The 27,422-nt window shown below is 36.8% G+C and overlaps 1 protein-coding gene across 2 annotated transcripts in view; it reads left to right on the top strand.

Moving 5' to 3' along the window:
* Window positions 1–27,422, top strand: part of TRMT9B (tRNA methyltransferase 9B (putative)) — a 92,198-nt gene that overhangs the window by 2,227 nt on the left and 62,549 nt on the right. The window contains exons 2-3 of one of the 2 annotated variants that reach the window (XM_015862233.3): window positions 1,367–1,417; window positions 19,114–19,253. The gene's annotated coding sequence lies outside the window, so the exon portion shown is untranslated. The remainder of the gene's footprint in view (window positions 1–1,366; window positions 1,418–19,113; window positions 19,254–27,422) is intronic. The other variant, XM_015862235.3, reaches the window with a different exon arrangement.

The following is a 27,422-nucleotide window of genomic DNA, read 5'->3' as shown; positions in this document are numbered from 1 at the left end:
AACAGGAAGTAGCAGGCAGTAGACCTAAAACTTAATGCCTGAATATCTGGAGCTGAGTCTGACAGTCTCTCTTGACATATATCCCAAGAAAAAGTAGCCATGTTTGAATCACTTCAGTTGTGGATAAGGGTTAATGAATCCTTAGATGCAACTCAGTTTTATTTTGTTTCAGTTTGTTCTTTGTTGCTTGGTAGGTTTTTTGGAGTTTTTAATAAGGTAGCTCCGGCAGGCAGACTTCTAAGTGCAAAAATTGCTCAGCATTTCTGCAGCAAAGAAAGTACTGACCTTTGCGCACTTCAGCCTTGAGCAGAAGTGTGCTTTAAACTCTTTTTTTAGGCACGAGCTGCAACAAAGTTGCTTTTGCAACTTAGACTTCAGTGTTAAGGTATTCTTATCAGATCTAGACTGCTACAGCTATCCCTGGCATTTTTGTGCAATACTGCAGTGTGTTTTTTCAAGACATTCGAACTCTAACTTCTGAAATAGGGCACTCACAAAATTATTAATTACACTTGCTAATTGTGATGGCACTTGCGAATAGAAAGAAGCAACTACAGATAGGATAAATAGTTAACTACATGATAGGTAAGTATCCCAGGAAAAATAAAAGGAAGGCAAAGTATAGCAGAGCTGAAAATACCAGCAAAAGACATATACAGATGCACAGAGAGTTTGTTGGTGAGGTGCAATAAAGGACTTGCATACCTAAATTGAGATTTAAGAGGAATTTAAGGACTGAGGTTCTAACAAAAGAGATCTAAGAAATCTCACACAGCTACTGCCTAACTGAGAAGATGCCTAAAGTCAGAAGACTTTTTAGTTTATATCCCTAGAGTGTCTAGGGTTTTACTTGTGTGCAGCAGCTGGAACGGTTCAGCACTGACTCTTCAACCAGTACAGGCTTCAGTTGAATTGTCAGAGTGACTCTGCTTTGTCAGTATTTTCAGGCCCCACCAAACACGCTATTGCGTTCTTAAAGTTTGGTGTATCTGCTTGCTTTTCACATTTATGTGAAGGATGGTGAGATTGAGTAACTTTTTACTTAGCAACCTATCTTCAATTATGTATCTGAGCTGGAGGATTCGGTTTGGTTCTGTCCGAGAGTATTCACAGCTTGTCTCATCTCCCCAAGTAATTTATCCTAAAGAGTAATTGCATGAACTAGAGATGAGGATATCACTTCCTACTGAATGCCCCATTCTTTGGGATAAATCTCACACATTATTTCTGTCCCTATAGGCTTTGAATCCTTTTCTTCTCAGTCATCTAAATGTGATCAAGATCAAGGTTTTATTTTAGGCTTTTCTGGTTTGAAAACCTTGTTTAGCTCCAGATATGATGCAAGTAATGCTTGTCTTCTCTTTAGGAAGAGAATCCTCAGGCTGATTGGACTTCTTCCTTCTGCTGTTGTTGCCTGGTAGGAGATTCACATAACCAACAGATTTATAACATAGCTGCATTTTAAGTGGAAAAGCTTATTTTTGCTTCTATTAATATAGATTGATGTAATTGTAGTAATTCAAATTGTAGTGACTTGGCAGCTTTCAGTACTGAATTTAAAGAGACAAAGCACTGTGTAATCAGGTATATTTATTTTTGATGTCCAAGTGCTTTAATGCAGAACTGCAAACTGAATAATGAACAAAAAGCAGAATAGTTAGAAAGGCTTTTATTAAGGAAGGAATTGCTTTTGCAGAAGTTGTTCACTAAGAAAGCGTGCAAGACAAGTAACTCAGCCAGCATTTATTTTCAGTTTATCAGCATGTTTTCTATTAGCTAAAAGTTACTGGCTTATGATCTTATTGAATATACTAAATGGGTTTTTTTTGGTTTTTTTTTTTTTTTTTTTGAGTATTAATGATTCATAGCAAAGAAAAAGGACAAGTTGGTTATTTATAAATGAATATAGAGCAAAAGCACAAGATAACTATTGTGATTTGTATTCCATACTACGATTTTATATTTAAACAATAATTGATTCTGATATCTTTTTAAATATTCTAATATGTTCCTTGTTATATGTACTTATGTATGTTCTCTAATACATCCTTGCTGTCAAGTTGGGAGCTTTGCATGTACTTATGATCATCCTCTGAGATACTTATTTTTGAGTATATATTGTCAAATGAAGTTATTTTGATTTCCAGCAATTAGTGATGTTCATTCTTATACTATTAAAAATTGGCATCATTATATTGTATTTGTATTAAAAATACATCAGTGCTATACAATATTTTTTACTTTCCATCTTAAGGGGGTTACTTTTTATGCTCGATATCTCAGAAGAAAAATAAATCATTTTTGGGTAGTCGGTGATAATTACAGAAGTAAATTCCATTTATCTGTATGCTGATTTTAAGAAATGCACATAGAAACCTACTCACAGTGATAAGTGGCAAAACCTCCACATATCTTATTACCACTGTATTGTACTTCAGCTTGGGATAGTGTCTAAAACCAACAGCTGGGACTGTCAAGTACTCTACTTTCAGTGTAAGCTGGTTGTGCTGGTTCTGGATAAATCATTGGGTTTCCAGATAGTTAGTTACCTGTCTTTGAAAACTGAAAGGCAGTTGATAAATGTATAAAACTTGGATTTACTTATTATCTTTAGATTAACTATTTAGGCTCAAAGGAGTAACTGCTCCCTGTCTTAAATGTTTATCAACTTACTTAGTTTTTATAGAGAGTTTACATGCATTTTTTCCTTATCTAATGAATGCTCTTCCTCCAGAAATTCTATAATATTAGACAACTGGTTTTGGTCAATGAGAATAGGTTCTTCTTCAAAGACTATGAATAGTGCTCTTTGCTGAATGTAGTGTTGCATGAAGAAAATGAGCTGGATGAAAACTGGTCAATTTAAACTTAAAGTGACAAAAATAATTTATTCAATTAAATATCCTGTTCGGCAATAGTTTGCCCCTTAGCAGTAAGGTGAATTTTCTTGTTTATTTTGGTTCTTTGGTATCCTCTTTCTGCTCTGTATCTCTTCATTGTGTCCTTACTTCTCGAACAGTAGTAGCATCACACAGTACATTGTTCACTGTAAGCTGGGTTATTACACACACCTTTCCAGTCTTTTGTACAATGTAGTGCAGGAAATGGGCTCTTCTACATCACTTCTGACAAAGGCAGTTGTTTGCAAGCTTGAATTCAGAGTCTGTCTGTTTGTTGTTGCATTTTTTTTTCCCAAGAGTATTGCATCGTACAGCAGAAAAGCAAGCACTCTAAAATGAGTAAACGAAACATGAACTGAGTAAAGAACACTTACTGTTTCTGTTTTTCTCCTTTTATTTATTTATTTATTTTTCTTGCTGTATTTTTTACAACAAGATAAAGCAGTTTCAGGGCTCAGGCTGTTGCCTACAAGCGATCAGTATGAGACAAAAGAACACTTCATTTCCCAGCTAGATTCTATTCAGCAAAAGAACCAAAGAATGCAGGTTTTGTTTGTTTTTCTCCTGTATGTATTTATACAAATCTGTCTATGTGATGGTGCAAAGTTTCAGCAACATGAATCAAGGCTGGTCACATTTTCTCAAAGGTATCTCTGTAGTGAAAGTAGCCCATCCCTTCACTCTTTGTCACATAAGCATTACGCTTTAGGGATCACCCATAATGATCTGTGTCCTTCAACTCCTTCCTGATAGTCCAAAAGTGATATGGAAGCAGCTGAAAGACCATGGTAAGCCCATGTGTGAATGTATCCTTTAAAGCACATTGCTTGATATTTTATTGGTCTTTGTATTTCTATCTCTAATTTTAAAAGACAGAAAATCCTACCAAAAAATCCCACAACTCCTTAAGTGAGCAGCTTCTCTTTGTTTTTCAGGGGTTTGTTGGTACTCTGTGTCCATTTCCTGTTTGCTTTTCTCTGAACACCAGTTATGTTAGGTCAGAAGAAATATTTTAAGTCAAACAATTGTAGTGTAACTGCACCAAGATGTCTTATTTACTTGCAGTGTTTATGTAAATATTGTTTGGAGTTTCTGTCCCATTTCAATTTATCACCTTCCATAGAGTAATATCTGGTGACTAAACTATGTACTTCACAGTTTCAGCATTTTCTCTCTATAATATTAGCCAGTTTGTGTAGGAATGCAGTGTAGCTTTATTACAGTGTTTCCATTTAGTGAGCAGTTAGGAGAACAAGCCTGGGCAAAATACCAACCTAACAGGGCCACAGTGTTTCTGTAGCTTGAACTAATGCGTTATCTGAGCTACTTGTTCATCTATGTCAATGGTGTACCTTATAATCATCTCTTTTATTCTCAGCTCAGAAATAATAATTAAAGAAAAGGTTTGTTCTTCTACAGCAGTAAGAAGAAGAGATATATTGAAGATTTTGATCCCATTCAGTTTTACGTTTTTCAAGCTTTTTCCTTGCTAATCCCATACAAAAGTGTATATATATATATATTTTTATTGTATACCTTTGCAGTGTTTCTTTTAGACAGTTGTTTTTATATGCTGTATGAGAAAGAAAGCAAGAACTTCTTTTGAAGCAGAAATAAAGTAGTTATATTCTTATACTTCCCCCTTTTTTTTCCCCTAAAATTTTGAGAATCCAGTCAAGAAAACTTGAGTCATTTAAGATTTTCAGAATTGTACATTTTCTATGCTTATAATATACAACATTGTATCCTTGCAAACAGTAATGTAGAAGGATCATTGAATCCCAATTAAAATATTTTAATGTCAGTTGGGTTAATGCTACATTGAATTTTGTGTTAAAGTAACTGAGTTAAAACAGCATCTTCAAGATGCGGATAGCTCTAATTTTGAATGAGTGGTATGAACCTGTTTAGTCTATTGAAACAATCTAAAACTAAATAGTATGTTATCTCCATGCAGGTATTTCATAATGCAGTGTTTTTCATCTACCTCTCTTCTAATGGCATGCAATCAGTCTTTTTTTCTGTAAGTCAGAAAAAGGGTGATATTTTGCTAATGGTATTTAATGTCTCTTATCCAAATGAATATACTGTAGTTGTTACAGTTTAACTAATTATTTGTTTAATAGAAAGTGCATTCAGGTTACAGTTATCTGAAAATTGTGAGGTAACTCAGGATGTATAAAAACATGTCATACACAAAGTAACCAGCAAATGCCTGCTGAGGAGCAAAGAGCAATGGCTTAGTTGACCAAGTGATGTAGAAGTATCTCGTTGTGATGCTTATGCAAGCCAGCCTCCATAAGCATTAATCTTAATACATCCGTTTTTTCTATTTCCCTAAAGACTGGAATACGCTGTATAAAACAAATTTCCATCTCGTTTAAAGCATAATGTCTGATGCCCAGACAACAAGGAATCCATAGTGCCAAAATACAGTACTATAGTGATAAATGTAGATTTCAGTAGGTTTCAGTCCTCCTGTGAAAACTGTTTTCAAGTAAGTAGCTAATACAGTTAAGTTCTCACATTCAGTCATCATATCTGTTCTCTGTTAAAAATTAGCTACTATTTTAGAGTATCTGAAAGCATCTTATAGTAGTTTTCTGAGCACTTAGGTAAATTAGCATTAGTGTGTTTTTTGAATGGATAAATTTAAGTTTGTAGAAACTGGTTGGTTTTGTTCTTTTTGTAGCTTTTTTTTTTTTTTTTTTTTTTTTTTTTTTTATGCTGTGCAGTAAATTTAGCAATAACTTATTACTTGAATTGCTGACCTATGTGCTAGAAGGTAGACTCTCATGTCTGGCAGTGGAACTCTGTTGACACAGGTCTTATAGCGTGTTCTGATTTTTCATCTGTGGGAGAAAGTAAGACAGCTGATATTATAGAGTCCTACCTCTCATTCACTGCATTTCTGCTCTTCACTAAAGAGCTGAAAAAGCTGACAAGCTCTTGTCATCATTTTCATTTGTGATACATTGCAGTGTCTTGTTATGAAGTATGTGGCTGTGTCTTGGGGCTCTCAACTGTGAAGATTTTATGTAGGATTCACTGTGTCAACATTCATCGCTCCTGTAACGTTTCTTCCTCCCACTTATACTGCTTTAACACCTTAATTCCTCACCTGCAAATCTAAGCCAAAACTATGTAGACTACATGTAAATATTAATTCTTAATTGTAGAAATAAGAGATGTGGTATGATTTTATTTAAACATTTATTTAAAAATACTTTGAGATGTTTTTTTGATACCTGGATAACCTTGATAAAATTGTAAGTAGAATAACCTGATGTTTGCAGTACATGCTATGTTTGCACATAGCAGGGGGTTGAAACTGGATGGTCATTGTGGTCCTTTTCAACCCAGGCCATTCTCTGATAAGTGGAGGCTGCCTGAGTTTATCGTGCAGCCAAGAGGTGCCATTCAACACAGGCTTAAAGGTGAAACTGCATGCAGCATGGGATAACTGCTGTGTGGATTGCTAACTCCTCCATGTACAATGGCCAAAGATCACTAGAGCTTAATACAGGCTAAAGGAAAGAACACTATCTTTTGAACTGTTTGTAATATATTTGAGCTTTTCTCCTAAGAAATTGATGTAGTTTCATTTGTAAGCCTTGGCTGTATGTTCCTGCATACCTGCTTTACTTCATTCTGCAAACTGCCAGCAGCACTCAAAACATATATATTGCTTTAAGAAACTGCTGCTATTTCTCCTGTAGCAGAGGCACAGGATCCTGTGCAAGTTTCTGTTTGTTCCTTGGAGTTGGGAGCAGGGCTTATGTAAAACTCTCTGAAGATGCTTCAGAGATAAATATAAGGAGAATATTTTTTGTTATAAGGGTGGTGAGGCACTGGATCAGGTTGTCTAGAGAAGTGTTGGATGCCTGATCACTGAAGACATTCAAGGCCAGGCTAGATGGGCCTCTGACCAACCTGATAGAGCTGTAGGTGCCTCTCTCTGTTGATTGCAGGGGAGTGGGACTATATGACCTTTAAGGGTCCCTTCCCTCTCAAATAATTCTCAAGAGGAGTTTAAAAATTGTGAAACAAATTTCACAATACAAAAAAATATATATGTTGCTTATTATGGGAGGTGGCAAGTAGTGCTGAATGAAAGTAGGATTTTTGTGATGCAAATTCACACACAAACACATATCCCTATTTTATTTTTTTTATAAACAATTATACTTCTGTGTAGATTCAAGTTTCAGCGTTTTCCATTTTGCATCATTACCACTTAGAAATTTTAGGGGGCTTGATGTGCCTACTTTGCTATGGAAGCTTCAGTCTCTGGCCAGAAAATACTTCCCATAATGCTGAAGAAAATTCACATTTTTTCCAGCCAGTTGCTGTATTTCTGCAGACTTGGCTCTTAGGAGGAGTGGAACTTGAATTTTGGCTAATATTAGTAAATATGCTGACATGGAGATTCATTCAGTGCTTGGTAAATGAGTTTGAGGGAATGTTTTAGATAAGATGAAGAAAGCAACGTAGTTTGAAATTGTTTTGCTTTCCCATTAGAAAATTGACACTTAACAAATTGCTTTATATGTCAAAATAACTTTCAAGCAAGGAACTGAAGTCAATTCTGTTCACGTTAAATGGATAGTCTGATATTGTAAGCAATTTTCTAATTACTTCCTATCACACAGCATGTCCTAGAAGGAATATGTTAGATAACTGCACTTCCAGAAAAATAAAGACAAATATGGAGACTGTTGCTAATCTTTAAAATTATTTAGTCTCATAAGTTCAGAAATTAAGTCTTAAAAACTATGGTTCTTTATTTTAATTGACAGAATTCACTTTTCAGTGGAATGGTGTAGTTATTAAAATTAAGAAAAAAAATTAGTGATGGAAAAAATATATATATTTTTAAAATGATCTGTAATTATTTTGATTAGGCAGGAATTTAAAAAAAATAACTAGAGCTAAATATTTCATTCCATTTGATTTGTTGTCAGAGTTTGAATTTCACGTGTACCGCAGCATTGTTCCCATGCTTAAGCTGCATAATCCCTATGGAAGCCAGCTGAGTTCTCAGTCACCCAAGCTTCATTTATGTTGGAGATCGTGAGCATGTCAGGCAAGAGTATGGAATCATTTGTGCTCACACATGGAAGTGTTCCTGTGGTTGTCCTTGCTTATTGGTGACCGACTTTTCTTCTTACATATCCTCTCCTTTGGAAGCTTTTAGTAATACTGTCAGAATCAAAAGGGTTGTGAGAGTAACAGGAGTCCTTGTGCTTTTAGTTCTTTTTGCTTGCCTCTTGCTTCATCTATTATATCTATGTAGATGCTAGAACAGTGAAAATGCTGGGCATAGACACAGGCTTTCAGTAAGATTTCTAATAGAGGAGTTTCTACGAATGGCTGTTTTTGGGCATAAGCAAAGTAAGCAGATGCCAAAGGTATGAGTGTGCTAGGGAGAGTGTGTGTTACTTGGGTCATAACCTGTGCAGCAGTGTTGGATTAAGGCAGTGTGGCTGGAAAGCTGCCTGGCAGACCTACGGGTTCTGATTGGCAGGTGGCTGAATACAAGTCAGCAGTGTGCCCAGGTAGCAAAGAAGGCCAACAGCAGCCTGACGTGCATTAGAAATAGTGTTACCAAGGGGAGTGTGAAAGTGATTGTGCCCTTGTATGCAGCGCTGGTGAGATGACCTTGAATATTGTGTTTAGTTTTTAAAGGCCTCTCTCTAGAGGGATATTGAATTACCTGACTGTGTGCAGAGAACAGAATGAAGTGCATAGATGGAGTGGAAGACGAGTTATGAGGAATGGCTGAGGGAATGTGAGTTCTTTAGTCTGGAGAAGCAGAGCCTGAGGGACATCTCATCATCCTCTGGAACTACCTGAAAGGAGGTCAGTCAGTCAGTCTCTTTTCTCAGGTGTCAAGTGGTAGAAAACAGCCTCATGTTTCATTTCAGGAGATTTAGATTGGAAGTCACAACAATTTCTTCACAGAAGGCAGCGATCAAGCGTTGATGTGAGCTTCAAAGGGAAGTGATGTAGTAGTTAATGTGGCTTAGTGACAAGACTTGGTAAGGTCAGGTTGATGGCCTGACTTGATCTTGAAGGTCTTTTCCAAGCTAGATGTTTCTGTGATTTGTGCTGGAATTGGAGGAGTGTGTGCAGCCTGCAGCTCCCTCTTCCTGCTGCTTTGCCTATATTAAGGCAGGACTGTTAGAGAGCACAAAATGGTAGTTGTTAGCAGGCTCATCAGTGGTTCTTCCCAGACACTAATTTCAAACTGTTCTAAAAGCACGCAATAATCCATTTTAAAGTGTACTGAAAGTGGTAAATCCATAGTGTATTGTTCTGGCTTTCTGCAATTTGTGGTTCAGAGCTTTCTTAATTTATTCTGTTGTCACATTAGCAACCCTTAATTATTACAAAGGGTATAAGTGTAAATACAAAGAAAAAAAAAAAAGACACCACAGTCATCACTAATGAATAGCTCCAGTTGTGTAGTCAGCAAGTAAAAATATTTTGAGTACTAATGTGACAGATTTTGGTTCTTTTGAAGCCTATAGTTAAAAATTCCATTGCCTTCATGAGGCTAAGGATTTGATCCATTTGATTTTATATCTGACATAAATAAAAGCTAAAGCAAATAGAATAAGCTAGTTGTATATTTAAGCTTTCTAAAAAGTAAAACCTATAGCAATGGGAAGTTCATGTTACTGTTGTGCCCAAACATCAGGAAGCTATATCTGGTGTGCTCTGTGCACAGTGTAACGATTACTGTATGCTTACTGTGTGCTAAGTGCGTGCATTACTTGGCAGGAAGAAAGAGCTGTGAAGCTTTACTATTCTTCTGTAGAAAGGCTTTTAAATGTGTAGAAGCAGCCTGCAAGTGCTCAGCTGAGTAATGGGCCCTTTTAGGACAAGCCACACTTTGTACTTTGCTGTAGAAATAGATTTCTTTTGATTACTGATGTTTGAGAGTGGAAAATATTCTCATGTTTGATAAATCAAACTTTGTTTCCAAAATAAGCATTTAAATAATCGACTAAACACATTTGCTCACTGAAGGGATAGTTTCATGAGAAGAGGATTAAAATTCTTGGAAAATCAGCAGGGCAGCTACAAGTGTCAGGTGATTATATGGCCTTATGTAAGTGCAGCATTTGGTGTCGAGCCAAGTATTTCTAAAACTTATAGAGCAACTTCTGTTCATATTCAGGCCAGCATAAATCTGAAAGCACTTCAGAAATCAGAGAGTGTGTTTGCACTTATGTTAGAGCTTCATTTGGAAAAGAATAAAACATCTTTGTTGGAAGAAATGTCTTTACTATAGAAATTTTCTACATGAGACTTACAAGAAATTAATTTTATTCCTATCTTTCTTGTTGATTCAGGATGTTGTATGGTTCAAGCCATTCTTATGGCTCAATTTCTCTCTTAATCATAGAAAATATATTGCAGTTATGTGTATCTGATATTCAGTCAGTACAGCGTTGGTGGGGTGGTTAGTAGGTACATTAAATATTTGTTGTACAGCCTGGAGATAGAGCATCATAAAATAATTTTGTTAGTGTTTTTGTTTCTCAGAGAAAATGTCTTGTTGGAACTAACTGGGAGAAAGTCTTTGTAAATTTTTTTTTTTAGGATAGAATTTTTCTTCAGAGCCACTTTTGATGTGAATCATCAAAATAGAACATTTCTATGGTTGGGTAGGTTTTAAAATGTGTAATAATCTTTCAAATACTGGTTTTTTTTTGGTTTTTTTTTTGTTTGTTTTTTTGTTTTTTTTTTGTTTGTTTTTACAAGGTAGCATATGAAATGAAGCATTTTCTTGCACATACACTCTCTTTATCTCCTGTTTAGTTTTTCTGCAGTTTATATCACACTACTTCTACATTTCAGTTTGAAACATCTATAAACTTGGTGAGAGGTATAACATATTGAATTGTTCTCTTTGACTCATGGAAGTCTTTACATACTTAGAATTGGAAAAGCAAGTTCTTACATTAATAGAACATTGCTTGGGGTGCTGAAGATGCCTGGCTAAATCTGGTGAGTACTAATTAGGTAAAATTTGAAACTCTGTCTATCAGTCAGTCTTAGAGAAATTTTCCTGATCACATACTGAACATACCCAAAGCAAGAGAGTAGATATAGTGAGTACAATGACTGTTTTCAGAATTATTCTTCTTTTAATAGAGATTTGTGATCTGATGTACAAACAGAAGCATAAAATGTTTCCAGATGACAATAGAATGAAAGATGTCACAGATCTCAGGAAAGGAAGTCAGAATTTGCAAGAATGCATTAGGAATTGTGTTAGCCTTTACTCAAAGCAGGGATTTGGACATCACAAAAGTACTGGAATGCCTACTAGGCTTTGTTCACTGTCTCCACTAGGCTTTTAGCAGTCCAGTTGCCTACTACAGTACCAGATGAATCACGAAAAACAAACAGACAGTTCTACTTAGGGAAAAATACAGAATGTGAACCCTTGCTGAGACAATCCAAAAGCCATCTGTATATTTTTCTATTGAACAGCTTTATCATATGTTTTTGTGCTAAATGAGTAAACTATTTTCACACGTCTACCCATCAACTGCAAATGACTAAGCACAAATTTCAGGATGATCTTTGCAATGTGAATTCACTGTAACTTTTGGGTGGGGCTTATAGGAGAATGTTATGCAAGAGCATTTCAGAGAAGAATTGAAAGAGAATAAAGCGAATTAAGATGTTGAGGTATACCTAGTGCTTTATGAGAACCTTTGCATCTAACCTACTTGCAGCAAGAAAAATAGCCTTATTTGTTTATAATGTTTGAGTAATACGTATATTCTCTTGTAGTAAGAACTTTTTAGTATATGTATAATCTGTGAAACATGAGTATACTTTATCATAATAAAACAATAATCATAACTAAGCTATTTTTCAAAGATTTTCATATTACCAACGCCTACAGATACATATTCTCAAAAGTCATCCACTACTTCAAGTGTAGCAACTCAATTTTTGCTCACTGAGTGAAGTTTCTTTCTGCTTAAAAAACAAAAACAAAAACAAAAAACAAAGTATCCATGATTTTCCTTAAGGGCTGTAGAAAACTGTAACCCAACCTTTGGAAGCCCAAAGCCTCACTGCAAATACAGTTTCTGGTACTTCATTCTTATGCCCTGAGAGAAGCTCTGTGGGAAGAAAATAATCACAGAAAATCTTCAGCTTTTCATGTACACTACATGAAAGTTGTTTATAGCAACAGAGAGTCAATACAGCCAGAGTTCACATTATGAGCACGTGATGGGAACAAAATGATGTATTTGGCAGCAATCCTTCGTGATCTTCATGTTAGGTGTTTCTTACTTCTCCTGCACATCCCTTTTTAGTACTATTGCTTTCAAAAATAGATACCAAATAGTATTTGCACCTTCATAACACTGTTAAGCGGAACACTGAAAAATTCTGCCTCTGCAAAGCAATAAAATTTACTCTGTAGAGTACCTGTTGTTACATCACGGAAAACAGTGGTCCTGATAAAAAGACAAGTAAAGACATAAGTTATTTCCACTGACTTTCATATGTAAGTCACTTGATTTCAAAATATCTGAGCCACAGTTTTTCAGTCTCTCAGTTCAACTCATGCATTATTTACTGCAAACAATCCATTATAGAGCCTTCAGCAATAGTGCAAAATGACTATCTGAAGTTGCCTTAGTGCAACGGTTAAAGTTTTGAAGATGCAGCTGCAACTTTCCTAGAATCCCAGATTCATAGAATGGTTTGAGTTGGAAGAGGTCTTTAAGATCATCTACTTCCAAACCTCCTGCTATAGGTAGGGGTGCCTCCCACTAGGGATTTGGCTGTGCTTTGATTATGCTTGTGTCAGTACATACAGGAAAGTGTTTACTAGTAGTTACAGTCCTTTTTATTATTCCTTTCAGATCTTGCAAGATTTTTCTGTATCTTTCATCTCAAAATATATTTAGTAAATAATTTATGAAGCACTGGGTGTTCTTTGCCCTGCTTTTGCATGGGCAAAGCTGGACTGTGGCTGCAGTATGTCTTGTTAGGGCCGGAAGAACAATGTCTAATTGATATTCCAGTGCAAATCTTTGAGAGGGTAAAACAAAATCTTTGCACAATATTCAGCTCCTGACATTGGAATTCATTAAAGCTTACACAGTTTGTCAGAATGACAATCTCTCTCTCATGCTGCTTTCTGAAACATCATTTTAGTGGTAATATCCTAATTGCAATCAGATTTTACCTACTGAATTACTTATGTCTCTTTCTGCCACGCATGCTAGCCTCTTTAGTTAGATACACAATGAACTGTTTATCTCTGCAAAAAATCAGTAAGCAATGAATGAGATTGCAAGTTGTAAACATAAAATGTATAGAAATTTGAACAACTTGAAATATAATCAGATTTATACCAAGTAATGCTGACAATAAATAATAATTACCTCAGACTCATAATGCAGTGATTTCTGTTTTGGGAAGAGGGAACTTTCTAAAAACATTTCTTGATACTATCTATCTGCCAGACTGGTAAGCGGGTTACTGAGTGGTTTCAAGGCTTGGTGAAGATTTGTATGGTTCTTCAATTAAAATGTATCACTTCTTTTATCTGAAATGAAATTACTGTGGAGATTAGGACCAGAGGGAATGGTTTCAAGCCATGGCAGGGGAGATTCAAGCTGGACATTAGGAAGTATTACTTCTCAGAAAGGGTGATCAGGCACTGGAATGGACTGCCCAGGGAGGTGGTGGAGTCACTGACCCTGGGGGTATTCAAGGAACGATTGGATGTTGTGTTGAGGGACATGGTTTAGTGGGAGCTATTTGTAATAGGTGAATAGTTGGACTGGATGAACTTTTAGGTCTTTTCCAACCTTGGTGATTCTATGATTATTTCTCTCTCTCTCTCTCTTTTTTTTTTTTTTTTCTTTCTTTTTTTTTTTTTTTTTTTTCCCATGACATCTGAACTCTATGAAGATTATTTAAATGTTTTTAATTTTTTTGCAAGATCTTTAACCATTTCCACATCATTTCTTTGTCTTTCACAAAGACTTTCATATTAGCGGTAGCAGTACTGTTTCTGTGTCATTCCTTGCCCTATTAATGATACCATTTGCCCTGCCTTGCCAAGAGTAACCACCTTTTCCTTTCACATTGCCTGATTTTTAGGCAACTGGAATCGGTTTGTTCAAACTTGGCCTTATCCTGAAACTCATGTTTCTATTTCAGATCTGAAAAAATAACAGCACTGAGAAAGTTGACACACAACAGTAAAACAAAGCAGAACAAATATGTAAATAAGAATTCTCTAAACTGAGATTACAATTTATGATATGTTAGCTTTGTTGATTTGTCAGAAAAAGGATGTTATTCTTTTCTCACTTCATGAGCACATGAGTCTGTTTATCACATGCCTCAGTAAATAAGTGTCTTCACAGATGGTTTCTCTTTGTTGAAAATACTTTTGCTCCCCTCAGGCCATGGAACACTACTAAATGAAACTATGATTTTTCTTGCTTATTACAGAAAATGCTTAGAACACTGTGGCAGGCATCCCACATAGCATGCATAAGTTTTTACTATCATTTTAAAGGGCCATTTCAGAAGTCTAACACATGTATTTTATCTGATGTAGCTTTTTATTGTCAATTTTAAGAACTTACATTTTATTTCGATAGTTCAATGGTGCTATATCTTGTTAATCAAAAAGATTAGATAGTTTCATTGGTAGTGATGTATCAGATGGTACCTTAAATACTGCTAATTCCACTGCCTGCTAAATGGTCTGCATCCCTTAGGATAATTTCATTACTATCCTAATAACTATTTAATTCTTTGCCCAGCCTGTCTATAAGTCCTGTCTCTGCAACTCCCATTTCCTTAAATTTGCAGTTGAGATTTACAGTTCTTGCTAATTTGAAGTATTATGTTGTCAACATTATCTCAGGCCACCTATTAAAGACTGGGCAATTTCTTCAACAGGCAGAATAAATACAATCAGAAAACTGTTTTTCAAGATGATCTGTGAAGCTCAAAGGAGGAAAAGATGAATGAATGAAATAATCAGGAGTTACTGTGCAGTACAGAAAAATAATAATAATAAAAAAGCCCTTAAATGATAATAAACTGATATATTCCCACTTATTCTATATTTTAACCTGAGAGAATTAATTATTCCCGTCTTTTATAGTGAAATATTGAGACAACTTGGAAACTTAACAATTATTAAAGAAAATAATGGCTTTCATTTGGATGACCTGTTTAAATGGCATACCTGCTGAATTCTGAGTAGTATAAATTTAGCTATATTTTATTAACTAAAATGTTACAATTTGCCTCTGCTGATTAAATTTGTAGCTGGAGAGTTAAATACTACAATCCCAAAATATCTTTGCTTTCCAGTCAAGGTTAGCCTGTACCGATGCTTGCTAAAGTTAAGCAGTTTTCATTTAAACACAGATATCTGGCCTTAGCATGCACTATAAATTACTTGATGCTTTCTAAAGAAATGGCCTTTGGCATAGTTTCCATGTTGGAACAGTATAGGGAAATTAGATATAGCAAAATTAGGCACAAAACCACAAGAGGTAACAGGGAGCTCTAAAGATAGCTTTGTTTTGTTAATGTCTGTGAAATCCTTTCTTATATGATAGAATGGAAAAGATATAAGGATACATTGTAAAGTTGCACAGGCTGTGTAGTACCATAACAAGTTCTTTCCAGTCATTCCTTTGCACAATGGCAAGGAATGTAGATGCCTTTTGCAAAGAAATAACCAAAGATGTTATGTCATCATACAGCATTCAGCTCTGGTCTATAGTCTCAGTTTGAACCAGCATGGGGAAAGGAAGGAATGTTGGGCATGTATTTAGTTGTGATAAGTTATTAGTGTTCATGCAACACTGACATCCTTCAGACACTCTGTAAGGCTGGAATGCAGTAGTTCTGCTGGGCGGAAGTTTATTTTGGATGAGCCTATTTGGATGGTGTGATTTTCATCATTTTAATCATGCCACCACAGTATCTCCTGTAGTGAGCTGCATTACAACCTTACTGCCACATGCTGCAAGCCAAACACTTTTCACATGAGCGTGCTTTCTGTATCTATAGTAACTAACAGTTGACATTTTCACTAAGTGCTGTGCATAGGTTGAAAGTGCATTACTATTATTGTCTACTTTATAACTTATGCCAGACGCAGTGTAGTGTAGAGTACCTATATTAGCTTGAAACAGAACAGTTCATGATCTGAAGTGCTCCAGCTGTGGGAGCAGATATGCTCAAGAGGCTTAATTCGCCCTGTCAGAAGTAAACTTTGGTATATATGCAGATATCTTTGTGTATCATAGTTTGATCTGTGTATAGATAAACTAGAGTAGCTAAGTGGGCTGCTGTGTCCTCAGCTCCTACCACTTCTCTGTGTGCTAGACATGCCTTTTAGTTGGTGATACAGCAGAGGCTAGTAGAATTCATGTTTTTTTCAAAACTTGGCTTCTGATTAAAATACGCCACTTACAACAGGTGTCCTCCTCTGCTGAACTGCTTCTGTTCAACTCATAAACATTTTTTTGCACATTATTTATATAGCACTAAGTATCACAACAGTTACATGTAGGTCACTCTGAAAGTAATGCCTCCTACTTATTTCCTTAGAAACTACAGTAGATAAAAAAGCACAATAACTCTATTTGATAGAGCAAATTCTCAGCAACAGAAAAGTATTGTTCACCATCATTAGCTAAGCATTTTCACCAGCAATGAAAAAGAGTTTGCATACTGTGCTTATAAAAATCTGCATAGCTGTCCAGAACATAGCCTCTTTGTCACACTGCCCCTCTGCTGCCATCTGCCACATGACAACAACATGTAATGGAATATTGGTGGGAAGGTTCATACTCTACTCCCTTAGCACCAACATCTGCTTCTGATATTGTAGGTCAACGTAATAAAATAAGAGGGATTAGTTTTGGAGCAGCTGACATATATAGTGAAGCATTATTCTATTATGACAGCATCTTGCCTATATTTGGAAGGCCAAAGGTTTTATGACTGTTAAATTTCCTGTAGAACAGAGTTTCTTCATGATAGATATAAAGAAATTGTTTGGAAAGGAAAGCTGTAAATAAAGTATCAGAAAGCAAAATAATGACATTGTATTTCTAAGTTGCCTACCTCAAAACTTGTTGACCTGTTGCTGTCAATGTCTGGCTTGTGCTACTGGACTCGTTCCCTTCCACCCAGCTGTGATGGCTTAGGGGCTGTTGCAGCTGTTAATTTCCTTTTGATTTTTGTCCAACTCCTTTGGTTTGGAGCTAAAACATGAATGGACTTGGGAGTAAAAACTGGGGGAATTACTGCTACTGTAATCAGTATCACTCTGATGATATCTTTATACAGACCTTATCGTGTGAAAGTAATTATGAAGAAAATCTGTTTCTCCATGTCTCCTGTTACCTTCTCCTAGGGCCTAAGCTGGGTTTCATACAGTTTCTACAGGCATGTGTTGAGAACTGTCATAATCCAAAATATTTTGTTACCTTGTAAATGGACAGTTTTAGAAGAACTTCTCATATTTTATTACTCTGAAGTCAAAGGGAAAATTATTTTACATTGCTTTGTTGATATAGTGGTTTTAAAACTGTGGTTGACAGCTTGATCTGATATTGGCACTCCAGAAAATGAGTTAAAGGAGAGTTTCAGAACAGGGCAGTATGTTCTATGTCACACTGAAAGTTAAAAATGCAGCTCCAAACACTGGGAGTTCCTGCCAGACTACACAGTACATATTAAATCATCCACCCCTTATCTTGATACTTTGCTGCAGTGGTGCTTTGCTGTGTTCTGCCCTGTGCTGAGATAGTTAATAAAGATTTGTCCTTGCAAGAGAAAGTAATTAGGCTGAACAGAGTCATTCTGATTTACTGAGGCACTGTAAAATTGGCAAACAAAGCAGATGGGAGAGGAATCCGGTTTTTCTAATCAGTCTGTGTGATCTTCAGCTTTCCATCTCTGTTTCTAAGCAGAGAGCACCTCATCATCTGTACACACAATGTGAATGTGTGCAAGTTTTCCTACGTATATCACTTTAGAACTTTTGAAATGTCAAGATCCATTCACACCTCTAAATACTTAATGGTGAAATTCCTTTTGACTATTTGAAATTGATCTCCACCTAAATATCCACAAGTAATGATGGTATGTCATGGTTGTAAAATAGCAGATGAAAAATGATCAGACAACTACTGCAGTGTTTTTGCAGTCATTATTTCTCCACCTGATAAGTGATAAAGTAGGGCTTGGGTTCATAGCACATTAGCTGCTTGGCTGCAAAACCTGCTTGTACGGATAAGCCTTGGTTAGCGTGTTCCTCCATACTGCCCACAAAATTCCTTAGATGCTATTAACTATAGGGTAAAAGTTACATAAGGAATAACAGCTGGCCTTTCATAAATTCATACTTTAGATTGTGTACAGATAACGTTTTGGAGTTAAGATATCAAGCATTTGTTTTTCAAATTTGCCAAAACTCAGAGCATCAAAGTCACAGTACTTAAAGGCTTGGAAAAGGAGTTGGGTTAGATTTTAAAATCAGCTACTTTGCTGACAAGGCATAAACGTAAAGTGAAGAGGCAAGAAAACACAAATCTGCAAATTAGCAGTTTCTAGCTCCTCCCAAAGTTTAGTTGCATTCCTATCAGACCTGTGAAGCAAGCTGAAAGAATTTCCTTTCTCTAGGCACTAGGCACCAGTTTCCAAGTCAGATTGCTTCACGATACCTGCAGAAACTTGGTGAAAACAGCAGATTGTATCTTGCCTAGGGATTGTCGTCTGCTGCCTGAAAGGATGGTGGTGACAGTCTGTTCCCTATAAAAAATGTAGTAGTGCAGTAGTGCAACTTACATAATCATCCACTATGCGGACTGTAATAGAACTCCACAAAACATGTCCTTACTTTTCATATAAGCAGGGCCAATACCAATAGGGTTTATATAGAAAGCATCTGAAGAACAAATATTGTTCTTTGGCTCATCAATGTTGCTTTTTTTCCCACCTTTTTATGTCAAATATGCAAGTTGAAAAGCATATATTCTGGCAACTTATCCTCCTTGCACTTGTGATTGCACTGACTTCTTCTTGAAAATAAATATATATTTATAGATTTCATAGAGCAGATGTTCTTTGTTATGTAGTTGCATTGCTGGCTGATGGTCATGTTTTTATCCACTAGGATTCCTAAGGCCTTCTCTTCAGAACTGCTTTCCAGCTGGTCAGCCCTCAGTGTATTCCAGTACCTGGAGCTGTTCCTCTCCAGGTTCAGGGCTTCACATTTCCCATATTTAAGGTCCACTGCAATGACAACATAACCAGGTAAGTGCACCAGCCACTCCTTCTGGTATGTGTGGTCTTGCTCAGGAGTACTCCATCACATTGCCTAGCTCATTAATGAAGATGTTAATCAGTATTAGCTCAAGTGTCAACCTTTGCGTTACACCAGCAGTCTCTAGCTGGACTTTGATTCAACCTTTCTTGCTGTGTAATTATATAATCTTGTTTCTGAGGATGTTCTGGGGTCAGCTCTGCTAAAGTCAAGGTAAACATCATCAGCTGCTTTCCCTTCACCCAGCAAATTAGTCAATTCTGTGTTACATATATCATAACCATATGGCATGATTTCCCCTTTATAAATAAATGCATGCTGACTATTCCCTATCATCTTCTTGTCCTTCATGCTTTTGGGTCACTTCTGGGACTGGTATTCCTTAACATCTTTGTCATTGACATTGACAGTGGGGTTGAGTGCACCCTCAGCTTCTTTTTGAATGACTCTAAGCTGTGTGGTACAGTCAACACACCTGAGCAATGGGCTGCCCTCTAAAGAGACCCAGACAAATATGGGAAGTGGGCCTAGGTGAGCTTCATGAGGTTTAACAAATCCAAGTGTAAGGCCTTACACCTGGGTAGTGGCAACTATCAAGGCAAGCTGCCAAAAAGCTCTTGGGCGTACTGATGGATGGTAAGCTAGATATGAGCCAGCAGTGTCCCCTTATAACACAGAAAGCCAACTTTATCCTAGACTACATTAAAAGAAGAGTGGTCAGTGGGTTGAGGGAGATGATCCTGTCCCTCCATTCTGCACTGGTGAGGCCTCACCTGGATTAACGCATCCACATGTAGAGTCCTTGGTATAGGAGAGACATAGGCTTGTTGGGGTGTGTACAGAGCAGGGGAACAAAAATGATCCAAGGGATGGACCACAGGCTGAGAGAGCTGGGGCTGTTCAGCCTGGAGAAGACTCTGGGGAAACCGAACAGCTGCCTTTCAGTATCTAAAGGAGGACAGTAAGGGAGAAGGAGGCAGATTCTACCAGGGTCTGTTGTGATAAGACAAGGGGAAATAGTTTCAAACTAAAAGAAGGGAAATTTAAATTGGCTCTAATGAAGAAGCATTTTACTATAATAGTACAGGTTGCTCAGGGAGGTGGAGGATGCCCTGTCCTTGGAGACATTCAAGCTCAGAGTGGATAGAGCTCTGAGCAACCTGGTCCAGCTGTAGATGTCTCTGTTCACTGCAGGGGAGTTGGACAAGATGACCTTTCTGAGTCCCTTCCAACTCAAATGATTATATAATCTACGAAATGGTTTTCAGGAAGATTTTCTTGATGGCCTTCCTAGGGTTGTGAATTGTTACTACATAGTTCACCTGCAGTTGCAAAGCTCAGTTAATAGATTTGAGAGGTAAGTGGTCCCATATGTTTTATTTTAGAATCACTGAAATTCTGAAATTTCTAGTGTCTGAATTTTTACAAAATGTCTTTGAGTAAATTTCATGGAGGTTAAATTGAAGTTTAGCTTGCAGCCAGTGAATGGGAGGATGGACAGAAGATAAATAAGAAAAAATTCTGTAGAGTATTGCAAGCAATGAGGCTTGGAAGGACTGAGGGAGAATTTATTTGGGAATCATTCAAAAATCTTATGCTTGGAATAAATGCAAGACAGTTTTTCCTGTTTTCATGAAGTTTTCTCCTGTAAGAGCAAGGCCACAGTGCAGTCAGAAAAATATTGAACATTCCTGGTTAATGCTTATTTGAATGTATTTACACAGTTATCTTTGATGAAGGAGTGACACAAAACCAACAGCTTTACAAAGGTATGGGTAGACTGCATATAACTTTGTTCTTCAAAGTTATTTACTTCTACTTTGGTTTGTCAAGAGCATGGGTAGACCACAGGAATGTGGGTGGTGATTTCTCTCCAGTGGGACAGCTGGATCTGGAGGGCATGCTGTTGGTTCAGTGTGGGCAGCTAACAGAGAAAGAAATGGAAAATCTCTCTGAGGATGCCTCAAAGCAATGCTTGCTCTGATGGATAATTCTCATTTGCTTGCTAATCAAGGAGGGCAAAGTAATTAATGCAACATAGATACTTGTGGGCTGTTTTTTTTCCTTCAATCTTTCTTTCAAATGTCAACCTTTCTTCTCTTTTTAGATATGGGGAAATCAGACAGGAATCTAGGTGGGCAAAATGAAAATCATGTATTGATAATGCTGTGCTGTTGTTTTTATCTACTGAATATAACCCAGAAGTTGTGATTCTATGCAGTGTCTGTAAAATCAAATGTCGTGAGTCACCTGAGACTAATAGTTTATTGTCAGTCTCTGTATGAAACTCAGTGCTTAACAGAAAATACCTGAAACACAGTCTGATTTAACTACTACTTCTATTTGTGCATGTTGACGCTATTTTGAGAGTGTTATTAGGGAGTTTGTATTAGATAGTTGCTAGCTGATATACGAAGTCTGTAGTGTGTGGAATCAGCAGAAGTTGTGTGTTATGTTGCACTTTTGTTGCTGTTATTAATATGTTTGGAACAGGCATACCATGTAGACATTGCTTGATTTTATTTTTCAAGAAGCCTAGCTATCAGTGCAGTCCTACTGTTGTCACTATTACTGTGCCTGCACACCCCTAATTTAATGTATCTCTTGAGGAAATCTATTATATTTGTTTCACATGGTTAATTGCTGCTTTCATTCTAGCAACACAAGAAAGAATTGTTGTTTCATGACAGGACAAAAGATTACTTCAATTCTTTCTCCAGTGTCCATAAACCTAAGAGTAATTTTTGAAATCTCATTCCAGTTTAAGAGCCATCTCTGCTGATTCTCATCTTGTAATAATGCTTAATGTTTTGATTGCTTAACCTCTTGGTAAAGCACCCACAGTATGTACGAATGTTTTAGGATATAATATACTCTTCTAACTGTGAAACATACACATTTCTGATTTCAGTTTTGATGGATAGTTTAATTATCTGCTTTGGCTTGGTAGCATTGGCACTTCTGTTTTTCTATGGAAAGATTTTTGTCTCGCAGTTTTATAATCAATTGCATTTTGGCATCCAATTTGTATTTTTCCAAGAGACTTGGTTTGTACTGATCACACATCACGAGTGAAGGAAAATACAAAGTACATTTTGAGCTTCTGTGGGGTGCTTATACAAGCAGACTGTTTTTTGTTGTTTTTTTTTTTTCTCTCTTTTTTTTTTTTTTCTTGAAGGCATTTCTGGTATGACATGGACAAAACCTTTAGCTGTCACTACTTGTAATATTATGGGTATTATCTTGTTCTTTTCTTCATTAAATGTTATGGCCTTCTTTCTGGACCCCTTTCTGCTCTTTTAGGGAGGTGTTGTTTCTAGACATTCTAGAATATTTTTTTTTTGTATCTAAGCATCCTCAGAAGATGGTGTTTCTTTATAGTGACTCCAGAGAATCATGCTACCATCTATCTCTAGTGTTGTAGATCACTTGGGAATTTTTGTAATAATTGCTTACCCCTTAGCCCAGTGTGCTATCTTGGTTATGTTAATACTTCTTTTCATCATCTCTTAATCACAGTTTAGGATTTGACTGTACAAGGCTGCTCTGAAACTACTTGCTAATTTACCTTTGTTTTGCTGTGTGAGTGAAATTGTTCATTCTCAAAAGTCACGCTGCAGTGTGGTGTGATGCTTACTTTTTATTGAAAAGTTATGTAAGCAGCTGTAAGGCTTCTGGAATGGATTATGCCCTCTCATGCGCATCCCATTAGATACACCAGCATATTCCTTTGTCTTTTATTGTTGATCTAAACCAGATGTAATCACTAGGATTTGCTTATCCAGCATGATCATCACTCAAGAGGTTAGCTAACATAGCTATTTCGGTTGTCGCTGCCTTTGGCCAAAGTGATGTTAATCTTGAAGAAATCAGGCTGATGCCTACTATTGAGTCTGGCCTTGACTACATACCCATACTTACTTCTTGTTGCATTCTTGATTCACTTACTTGCCTCTATTTTCTCCCATTACTTTTTGATAGAATGTAATATCAAATCAAGATTGGAGGCTCAAGTCACTATTAATGCTGCTTAATGTTCACTCTGAGAAGTTCACCATTTACAATCAAGGTTTTTAATTCTTCTTTTGGAAACCTAATTCATAAATGACTTGGATTTAACCCACACAGAACAAAATGAAAGGAAAAAAGTAAGCTCATCTCCCATTGCTACTCCCATGTGGTAGCTTTGGTCTCCCTCAAAGCATGGCTACCCAATTTATTCAGTGGCAGTGGAACTCCTTGTACAGCCAATATGCAGATAGGAAAAAATCTGTCTCTTTCATTGATAACATACTGAAGTTAGGAGTCAGTTTTCTCTTCTTTCTTTGAATTTGACTGTCTGCCATGCTTTCTGCTATTGTTTTGGGGATTTTGGCTGTGTTTGTTTATCTGTTTTCCTTTTCCCTATCAACAGAAAGCCCTGCCTTTGACACAGAGACAGTCAGGATTTTATCATGTGTTTCAGAAAATCATGCCCAGCAAGTGCAGATTGCTGTACTATTTAATTATTTCCTTGAAAACCTTTCTGTTTAGGTGGAAAAAAACAGATGCATAATTTGTCCAGCTGATTAGCTTTGTCATCAGGATCATGCTCTAGGGATAAGTGGGGCTTAGGAAAGGCCACGGGGGAATGTTTGTGGAAGAGCTACTTTTTAATATTGATGATGTGCCACAGAAGGATTCATTTTGGGCAAGAGCTAACTGGGAGCTTGATATACCAGCTAATCCTTGATGTTAAGCTCTAATCTAAACTAAATCTCTCAATGTTTTGAGGTTCGTTAATTTCTGGAATAGTATTTATTGCTTTTTAGAATGTTTGAATGAATACATTAATAAAGATTTAATAGAGGAAGTGACAACCTTTTTTTAAACTTCATGCACAGTATAGTTGAACTACAATGTTAGCTCTTATTACCTTGACAGCTTCTTCATAACTATGCTTTCTTTGGCATTTAAATTTTGCATCTGTCAGTTATATCTTGCAAATTAAATGCTAACAAACGATGTGAAAGAGTGAAATCCAGAGAATATCTGAATTAAATTTGGCATTGCTACAGGAAGGAACCAGTTAATGTCCTTGCATAATGCTTGTGTAATAGATTAGATTCTCTGCCTGACTATTCTAGTTGTCTCTGCTGGTATATAAAAAGCTTGCCACCTTGCTAGCACTCAATTAGCTCATTCACCACTAGTAAACTAGTTTCCCAGCTTACAGTAGGAAAGCACTTCCAATCTTCTAATTGGTTTATGCATATAATCTTTTCCACACACTAACAGTGCAAAAGTTGACTGGCTAACAGAATCAGAGAATTAAACTGGATGGGGGGAAGGGTGTGTGGAAAAAACATGTAGAAGTATTGAATTCAAGCTACCTGGAAAACATGTACAGTAATAGTAACCTGCGTTACTCCTTTGGTTCTTTTCAGTTACTTAAGAAAACAGGTAAACTGCAGAATAAATGATAAGGGATTCTAGTCAAGTAATAAGTTTTTTTTGTTGTTGCTTTGTTTTTGTTTTGTTTGTTTGTTTTTTGAGGTGTACAACAACAAAATGCAGCAGTGCCTCTTCTGGTATTAACCAGAACTACATTGATTCTCAACTTTGAATTCCATTTTACAACCACTTACCTGACTTCCTGCCCATTAAGACTTCAAATCATGAATAAAAGTGGGCGATTTATGTAACTCTGGCTTCTTGGGGGTTGGAACTACATGATCCTTGAGGTCCCTTCCAACCGGGTCATTCTGTGATTCTGTGATTCTTGGTTTGTCGTATTCTCCCAATTAATGAGGCTCAGAAAGCAGCATTGGCTGGCCTCTCCATAGTGGTAGGTAAGCCAGAAGCTGAGCAAAGTCAGACAGGCCATCAGTGATGAGGTAGGGCTGTGTGTTAGAGGCTCAAAATGGCTTCTGGCAGACACAGGCATAGCTACAATGTGATGGGATCCATAGCTCTTCTTGGGGACAGAAAATGGTAGTGGTTTATCTTAAAAGCAGCTTTGGGAAAGGAAGGCAGCCCTGGTGACAGTCTCTCCACAGCTGTGTCTGGAGGGAGCCCTTGACCACACTACCTGAATTGGCCCCCAACTGAGGCAACCTAACTGCTGAGAAAGGAGTATGTCCTCAGGACCCTTTCAGAAAGATGTAAATGTGCGTGTAGTGGAACATTTCCAGTGATTAATGTGCTTGTTTTGTGCAGAACCCCACCCCAGTTCAGCAATTTTCAGTATAATTCCATGTTCAGCTTATGTTTGCAAAACACTGAGGTGGGTCTCTGGATGTCATGGGGTATGCCCATCACCATCAGCAGGAAGATTAGGAGGACAATGGACTCCTGAGTGACTAGCAGTTCAGTTCCACTGATAAATATTAGAGAAGGTATTTGATAGATCATTTCCCCCAAACCGTTAGTCCAGAGCTGACAGCAGAATCCGAAGCTTTATGCATTAGCAACCAAAAAGCTTCCTAGAAATAAGCCACCATTATGCAGTCGATCATATCTGGAAATACTTGGAAAGATTAAATGCTCTCCTGCAATGCAGAAGTGAATCATGAAGCCTTTTTTAAGGTCACACCTTGCTCCATCTGATGCTACTGCACAGAATGTTGCCAGTAGGATAGATCTTGAAATGCATTTGTCTGTCATGACACTTGTCATAAGGAAGAGGTCAGATGGGATTTTATGAGTCTGTATTCTGCCAAATGTGAAGATCTCTTCGAACTGATAGGAAATTTTTTGGTCTGCCAAATCTTTTTGTAAGATTCCAAATCTTCTTGTCCTGTCACTGTTATTCTTGATTTATCATAGTTTAGCAGATGTTCTTTCAAGAATGCATAGTGTTGTTTCTAACTTGAATATTTGTTAAATATAATTTAATGTACAATTTTAAATATTAATTGAAATCAGTGCTAGATGAAAACAATAAGTTTGCAAGTTCATGATGCAGAAAATTCTGTGATTCTCTCATATTGTACAGAGTGACAAAATCTATTTGCATTATTATACATTATAATTTTCAGTCGTTTGCTTGGGTGCAAGTCAAAACAGAAAGGCATGGATATCTGTCATTAGATATCTGTACCCTGAAGAAAGGTATTGGCACCCATGATGTCTTTCAGTCTCTTGAGAAAGAGTGACTTAGAGATTACCTTTCCTGAAGAGAAATACTGACTGTGGGCATAAAAGTAGCTACTGTTTGTGAGAGGCAAAGGTTTGCTTGGCATTCTTTATGGGATCCTAGTGAAGAATTTCAAGCAAAGCCCAACATACCGCAAATAGAAACCGAAGGAGAATTAAGGCTCATTGGATCTTATGAGAAGGTGGATTTTCTCTGGAAAAAGCACATGGAAAAAGCACACAAAATTTATACGGTTTCTTACTATTAACCATTTTAAAAGGTTTTATTTGAATGAAGGTTTCTACAACAAGCTGCCATCAAACCTGGCAAAAAAATTTACATTTTTGCTTGATACTCAGTCCCTTAAATTGCCCCATGAGAAGCCTATTAATTATTTTCCTCTTCTCTTGTGCTTCCTCCATCTCCTCTATCATGTGCAAATGTGGGAAAATGTGGCTCAAAACCACTGTATGTGTATGTGAAATAGTCTGTCAACCAGTCTCAAGTTCCTTTATGACTAGCCATTATTCAATTTATTGAGAGTGAGACAAGAAATATTTTGATTAAACTGAGTTCAGACATCAGTGACTTATTTTTCATAGATTGTCACATTTCTCAGGCCTTTGTGGAAGGATAATAAAAAAATGGTCACCAATGTTTATGGCTTGCTCAGCGGTTACATTTGGACCAGCAGTCTCCATTCCATTGCATGTAAACTTTCGTTTCTTTGTGTATCTAAAACTTTCAACTTTCATCTGAATCCTCTTAACCTTGTTTACTTGAGAGGAACTCATTACAGCCTGTAAGGAACTTTTGTCTCTTTACCTCTTCCTCTTTCCTTTTTAATGTTTGGGTAGCTAACTGTAATCTTAACAAAGTATTTTTAGGTCTTCAAGGCCCTGTGCAGGCTTAGTGTACTGCAGTCAGAGTATTGAATCAAATGGATTACTTTCCCACTGTAAATAGTTAAATCAGTTTTCAGTTTAACACATATTTATGACTTATTTTAACTAACAGTAAATCTGTACAGTTGTCAATGGAT

Source organism: Coturnix japonica, chromosome 4 (genome assembly GCF_054131305.1).
Source record: "Coturnix japonica strain WE chromosome 4, WE-NBRP24, whole genome shotgun sequence".
NCBI lineage: Eukaryota > Metazoa > Chordata > Aves > Galliformes > Phasianidae > Coturnix > Coturnix japonica.
Note: the sequence above shows the minus strand (reverse complement) of the source record. Positions and strands in the feature narration are given on the sequence as shown.